The sequence below is a fragment of the Diuraphis noxia genome, unplaced genomic scaffold (genome assembly GCF_037042655.1).
Source record: "Diuraphis noxia isolate RWA-SAM2 unplaced genomic scaffold, SU_Dnox_SAM2 contig0001, whole genome shotgun sequence".
Taxonomy (NCBI): domain Eukaryota; kingdom Metazoa; phylum Arthropoda; class Insecta; order Hemiptera; family Aphididae; genus Diuraphis; species Diuraphis noxia.
The window spans coordinates 13,766,603-13,773,714 of NW_028301711.1; the positions used below are offsets into that span (position 1 = coordinate 13,766,603).

Sequence of the window (7,112 nt, forward strand, 5' to 3'; positions counted from 1 at the left end):
TAAATGTATTATTTGAATTTTATTGTTCAATAAACTATTTAATAGTAACTTTTGTGTTCTTTTATTAATTGATATCTAATTTTTATTTTTATAATTTGATATGTTATGCTTAAAAAATGTTGGTTTTAGTACAAAAACTGTTGTATTTGAGTACTAATATAAAATGTTATAAATCATAAATTGGTAAAAAAAAATGTCAATGATTTAATCATGGCTAAATAACAAATTTAGCCATGGATTTAATAATCAGGACGGGCCGCCAGCGCCCGGCGCCGCCTCGGCACGACGCGCGACGCGCCCCTGCGCCGCTGCTGCATAGTTCTTACATCAAACACCGGGAGCGCTGTTTGCAATGTTCTAGACGTTAACATTGGAGTTGCCTATCTATTAGTATTCTTGTCTATGGTTCTTGCCGTACAGCCTACGACCCTCCGCACCGCAAACACCTCTCCACCAAACAGTAACCGAACTACCGAACGACGCCTGGCGGTACCGCGCAACCACCGCGCCGCCAGTCCATCGGCGGCGACTGACGAGAAACCGCGCCTGCGAGTACGAAAACCACTGTCCGAATTTTTGAGTGGGTCGAAATAGGCAGCCTAATTTTATTTAACATGTTTTTTGATGTTTAATTAAATTTGATTAAAGTTGATCTGTGATAACGATGGTCAAAAATATTACTCGTCCTATTTCATACCCGACATTTATTTTATTATTATTATTATTCGTATCATACCTATAAAATTCACGCTCAGCTGATTGCCTGTAACAGCGTTAGTTTAAAATTTAGAGTGAATCGACCTCTTATGAAAATTGATGAACATTACCTACGTGGTTTTAGGTGTGTTTTAGGTTTTTTTACGATGGTCCAGTTTTGAAGTGAATTATGAGCATCGTACCTACCTAGTCACGTCAAACGTATGTCATACTAAAATTGTACAGTTTACGCAAACACGCGCGTAACGTGTTATAACATTTTTAACACTTTACCTATATATGGTTTATTCATCAGTCCGTTATTCATAAATGAACTTCTTTCGGCAGTTTTATCAAAAATGTTATTGTTTTCTCAGCTCATCCATATCCATGGTTCAATTTTTTTATTTAAACGTAGTGTGCCTATCTTACTATCTTAGATGCATCCTGTTTGAAGTACCTACTAAAGATCTTTTGATTGAATTTGACTAAAACCCATCTTTGTTCTTTCTGTTAGGCAGTTTTTAACATTATAACATGGTTCCTAAAATCTTTTTTAGTTACATAATATTATAATTAAATAATATATACCGTTATAATAATAATTTATAATTAAGGATATAAAAGCAATGTTCATTTTATTTGTTGTTATTAAATTATTGTTTAATTGTGTACAATTTAGAATATTTTGATGAGTATACTTTTTACAGACATTACCTAAATGGCTATTTTTTATTTTTTATTTCAGATTTGTGTCATCGATCGCCAGAAAGATAACTAGAAAAAATATTTCCACTCTTGATGTGCTCAGAAAATGATATTTACGACCCACTACTTATAGAAACCATTCAATCTTATAATTTTGATTTTGAAGAGAAATTTGTGATGCCACCACATTTTACTTTGAATGAAAACTATGCTTTATATCACTGTAAAACCGTGTCATGGATGGTGAATGTTGAACGCAGGAATTGTAAGTTGATGATAAATTGATAAATATTATATTATGTTATAATTACCAATTAAATACCATGGTACAACATTTTATATTTCCAAAAATTCAAACCTTAACTGAATAGTGAATTGAACTGGTTGCTATTGTTTTTGAAATTTTGTTTCTGTATTAACTTAATTTATAAAAAAGAAAAATTTTAATGAAAATACCAAATTGCAATCAAAAGAAACATTATTTTTCCAAAAGTAGTTATCTCAACATTTTTAGATATTAAATACTAATATTATCAACATACATAGAGTGTAATATTCATAAAACTTTTCAATTGATGGTCCAAGAATAAATCACGAAACCATGATTTTTACAAATATATAACTCAATTATAATTATTTATTTATTGATTTGCATAGTTAATATGAAAATTTTATTTTTTTTCAGCTATAAATGATCAATCTCAGTTTACAGGGGGTATTTTAGCAGATGTATTGAATGAAGATAAACGATTGGAAATGATATCTTGCATTGTGGCAAATTTTCCACCACAAATAGTATTTAATATTAAATTTTCCGTTTATTTTATTTCAGTGAATCAATTGTTATAACTTTTTTAGGTTTTTCGGCAAAAAGTCCAAATTCTTGATAACCTCGACAAAAATTTAAAATCAGACTATATGATACCGTTGCATGCCAATGTATAATATCAAAAATAAATAGTCGTTATGTTAATATACCAAAAGCATTCAATGGATTTACAAGTTAGTACATGCCATCAATTTGTAATTAAATGCTTGCTATATTTCAATTATAATTTATATTACATTTACAGCAGATACATCACAAAGTATAATTCAGCGTTTATCTTACAAATTGTCAAAAAGAAATGTCAAGAGTGAGGAAATTCTTGCTTGTTATTGTAACAATAGACAATCAAATAGCATTTTACTGATTTGTGGAATGTGTGGTGAAGCACAACATGAAAGTTGTGTGGTGTATAATCCAAAAATATATGGAGGGCTGCCATATTTGTGTTCCAGTTGCTGGACATTCAATGATCCCATTCAATGTAGAGCTACGCTAATTATTGTTCCAGACTATTGTTTGGAACACTGGATTCATGACGTAACATTTTCATTTAATTATACATTATTTATGAAAATTAATATTGTAATTTTAATTTCAGATACAGAAAATAGTTAGCCCACCCTTAAAGTGTTTTGTCTATAATGGAATTCATTCATGTAAATTTATGCAACCGACTATTTTCAATACCTTTGACGTAGTACTTATTACATATAGTAAACTAGCAAAAGAATTAAGCTATGGACAACGTTATGTAAGTATTATATTTAATAGTTGATACATTTTACATATTTTACAAAGAAGTGTATAGAGAATAGAATCGTATATCTGAACCACTTGGAGCGATGAAAATATCAATTTTACAAAGATGGTTATGTGTGTCGAGAGGTCATAGTAAATCATACAAATTTCAAAATATTTTGACTCTTTTTGATCTAATTATATGTCGAAGAAATTTTTATAATTTTTTTATAAATTATTGTGGATAAAATAAATTTGGTTTGGTTAAAAAACTTTTAAAAAATTAGGTTCCTCTTATGTTGTTATAATAGTAAGTTAAAAATATTAAAAATACTTATCTTGTTTATAACCATTTAAGTTCTTTAGACTTAGATTTGGATATAGATGTTTAAGAGGAGAATAATGATTTTAGGTATTTTTTTTATTTTTTTATAATTTAATAATATTTTAATATAGTAGACAATTGTCTAAATGCGTTTGAATGGGTCATGTTAATGAGTACATACAAATATTAATTTTTATGAGTTTTCTAAAAATACATTTGATTACATTACAAAATTTTATCGGAGATTATTTCCTTTTGCACATTATTTGTGTTTTTATTCAAAAACATGCTTCACAGAAAAAACTCATGACGTATCATTAAGTGATACAATTTCGATATATATTTTTTTTAAGAAAAATGCTTCTTACTGGGCACATTGGATTGAACTTTCAAAATTATATTACTATATACTAGTACAATTTTGAATAGTACCTATAGAAATTTGGGTGCTAATTTGATGGAACTTATTAAACAATTTATGATCATTATATTGAATAATTGTATAATATTTGTATTATAATAAATAAATAATGTTAACTCAGTGAAAATTCAGACAAATAAATGTATTTCATTGGCTCATTGCTCATGAAATCATGAACCATAACATATATTTGAATTAAGAATTATTAAAAATTATATACCTATAATTATTTAAAGGTTGATGAAAATCAAACTGTCACTGGCTTGCAGCATTTGAAGAAGTATCCCCAATCACCACTACTTTGCTTAAAATGGTGGAGAATTTGTCTCGATCAACCGCAAACATACAATAGTAACATTGATAAAGTATTCGAAATTCTATCGCCTTTAAAATCAGGCCATAAATGGATATTGCCCGGAACGCTAGTACAAGAATCTTCAAAAAGTAAACATCTACTACACTATGTTATCTACAACACCTTTTAACGTTTTGAAAATTATGTTTTTAGATTTTTTTAGTATTATGAAGTACTTGAATTTATTGGGAGTCAAATTTGATTATGCTAATTTTACTAAGGCGATTAAAGAAAAACCGGAAGATTCTATCCTATTATTTTCAGATATTTTATGGTGTAATTTAATCAAAGATATTAATTATGAGTTAAATTTACCAGTTCCAAAATTTAAAGTTCATTGGTTGCAATTTTCGAATATTGAAAATTTTTTTATCAGGAGATAGAAAAATTGTTTACTATTAAGACTTCTCATTTAAAAGACAAGTAATGTTTTTACTCAATAATAAATATTAGTTATATTAAACTTGATACATATAATTTGTTTAACATAAGATAGATAGATGCATAATTAAAGTATTGATTAAAATATGACATGTTTTATCATTTATTTGTGCCATACACATTAAAATCATCGAGAAAGAAACCATCTCACATCATGTTTTTTATACACTTTTAGATATATAACTAGTACTTTAAAAATATACATAGTTTATTATTCATATATTATTTACTATATTTTATTATGTATCTACTTACAATTTGGCTCTGTTGCAATATAACTTAGCAGATAATTTAAATAATAACTGGTGATTATTACCTAGTTGACAGTGTGTTGTACACGTTTTATGAAGTTCAACATACTTTTTTTTTAAATCAAGTTGATTAGTAACATCATTTTGATTTCACTTAATATTTTCTAGTTTTGTCATAACTGATGAGGTAGTTGAATACGTCTTGTTTTTGGATTTTGAAAATGAAAATAAAATTTCCATTAATTACTTACACATTTGTATTTCTATAAACTTTTTTTAATTATTTGTATATCCTGAATGAACTTATATATAAATAATATGACACGCACACAAATTTCAATCTTTGCTATTGTATTTGAATTTTGACGTTAGTTTTATTTACAATATTAATATCAGTGTATAAACTTTTTTCCATATTATAGTGACTTTTCTGAAAATTTGCATGTTTTATGAATTTAACTTCGTATTGTATCATTTTTCATATTTATCCAATTTATTCATGATACATAAACATCCAAATACTATTCATCAGTAATTGTTTTTAATATAATTTCTGTGCTCATATATCAGCTATTAGCTAATGATTAGCTTACCAATAAACTTCTTCTAGTGTATTTTTTAAATAAACTATTAACTCAATTCCTGTATTTATAATGAAAATCATATTCTAGTTTGACCCTTTTAAATTAGTGTTGTTTTATTTTCATATTACTAGGTTAAATGAATTACGCAAAATGTCAGGAACCATTATTTTGTGTTACTGTCACATCAAAAATACCAAACAACTGAAATCTTAGCAGTATTTGATACTATACAATATGATATACTTTTGAATAACATTGTTTTCATCCATATGTGTTTATTGACTATAAATTATCAATAATTATTTCAGGTTAAGTTTCTTAAAATATTGTAGAATAGCTGACTTTGTACGTGTAATTTATATTTAAAAATAATCATTATTGTATTTTACTAAATCATGTGTGAACTGTGACAATAGATTATGGTTTTGAATATATTAAATAGTAGATTGCTCTGCTTCCAATGAAAATGTTATTAGAATTATATTGGCACACCCTTTTGCTTATGTCTGGTTTAATTTGGTAAAGTATATACCCGGCTTTTAGGTATCTTTAGTATTATTTTCTTAATAATTACTATATATAGTTGGTATATTCATGTATTTTTTTTTTTTTTTTTTGATATAATTTGTCAAAATCAATAGCTAGTTTTTAAATATTGCTCCATATATAAGTAATAAAATTTCTATAATATATGGAATAAAAAATATTGTAATGAAAAATATTCTATAAATTCTAAAATATGCTAAAATTAACGAGTTTGTTAATAATTATTGTGTGTAATTACTGTTTATTTTTTAGATGAATTAATTATTGTTATGTTTTTAGATGTTTATTTTGTCGATTTGAACATCAATTACATCGTTATAAAAACTTGATAGTTAATAATATTGAAGATATTGATGAGTATATCATGAACAATCTTGCAGAAATTAATAAAGAAAAAATTATGTCCCAACATGAAATTTTATTAAGAAGTTAGTTAAAATATTAAATGAGCTTTTACATTTTTCATTAATATACATTTTATTTTTTTTAGGCTTAATTTTGTGCGAAAAAGACAATAATAGTTTGACTGATGATTATATGAAAATAGCAACTGAATGTATGGAAATTCTGAACTTACTTAGTTCAGAATTTCTTAATATATGGAGGTTTTGGTTATTGTTATTATTATTATTAGCCTTTCATATAACAACTATTACAGATCGACTATACATCATAGTTAAATTAACAGCAATATATTAAATCATAACAATATTGAATACACAGAAGAAGAGAAAAAACAAAGAATATAATAGTAGTTAGTAATAAGGTTATTATACAAATAAGGTTATGTGGATTTCATAAATACGTTGAATGTAATTGGTTGTGAAAAAATTATGGAGAATGCGTTGCCGTTGTGAGTTTGTTTATCACTGATAAATTATAATTTAGTGAAAAGGGAGAGTAGAGATCTTAATAAAGTTTGTATTTTGGTCAGAAATGTAAATAAATATATTGGCACAAATTAGACCCACTTTGGTATTGTTGCCATGATGACTAGCACGAGCTTCCTGACTTTGAAGTTCTGATATTTTTAGTTTTTGTCTTTTGCTTGGATTAATTTCTTGCTAAGTATACATTCTATATAAGAATCTATGTGATTACTATAGCACAGAGCACACTTAGCCGGGAGTGATTGGTCTTTAATGCAGTCCGCTGTGAGATGGTCACATTTGAGTCATTTGATGCATCTAGATGGGTGACAACAGTAATTATGGGTAC

At 26.8% G+C, this 7,112-nt stretch overlaps 1 pseudogene; it reads left to right on the forward strand.

Moving 5' to 3' along the window:
• The first annotated feature begins 816 nt into the window (after positions 1-816).
• On the forward strand, positions 817-6,301 carry LOC149059814 (E3 ubiquitin-protein ligase SHPRH-like; annotated as a pseudogene).
• The last annotated feature ends 811 nt before the right edge of the window (positions 6,302-7,112 follow it).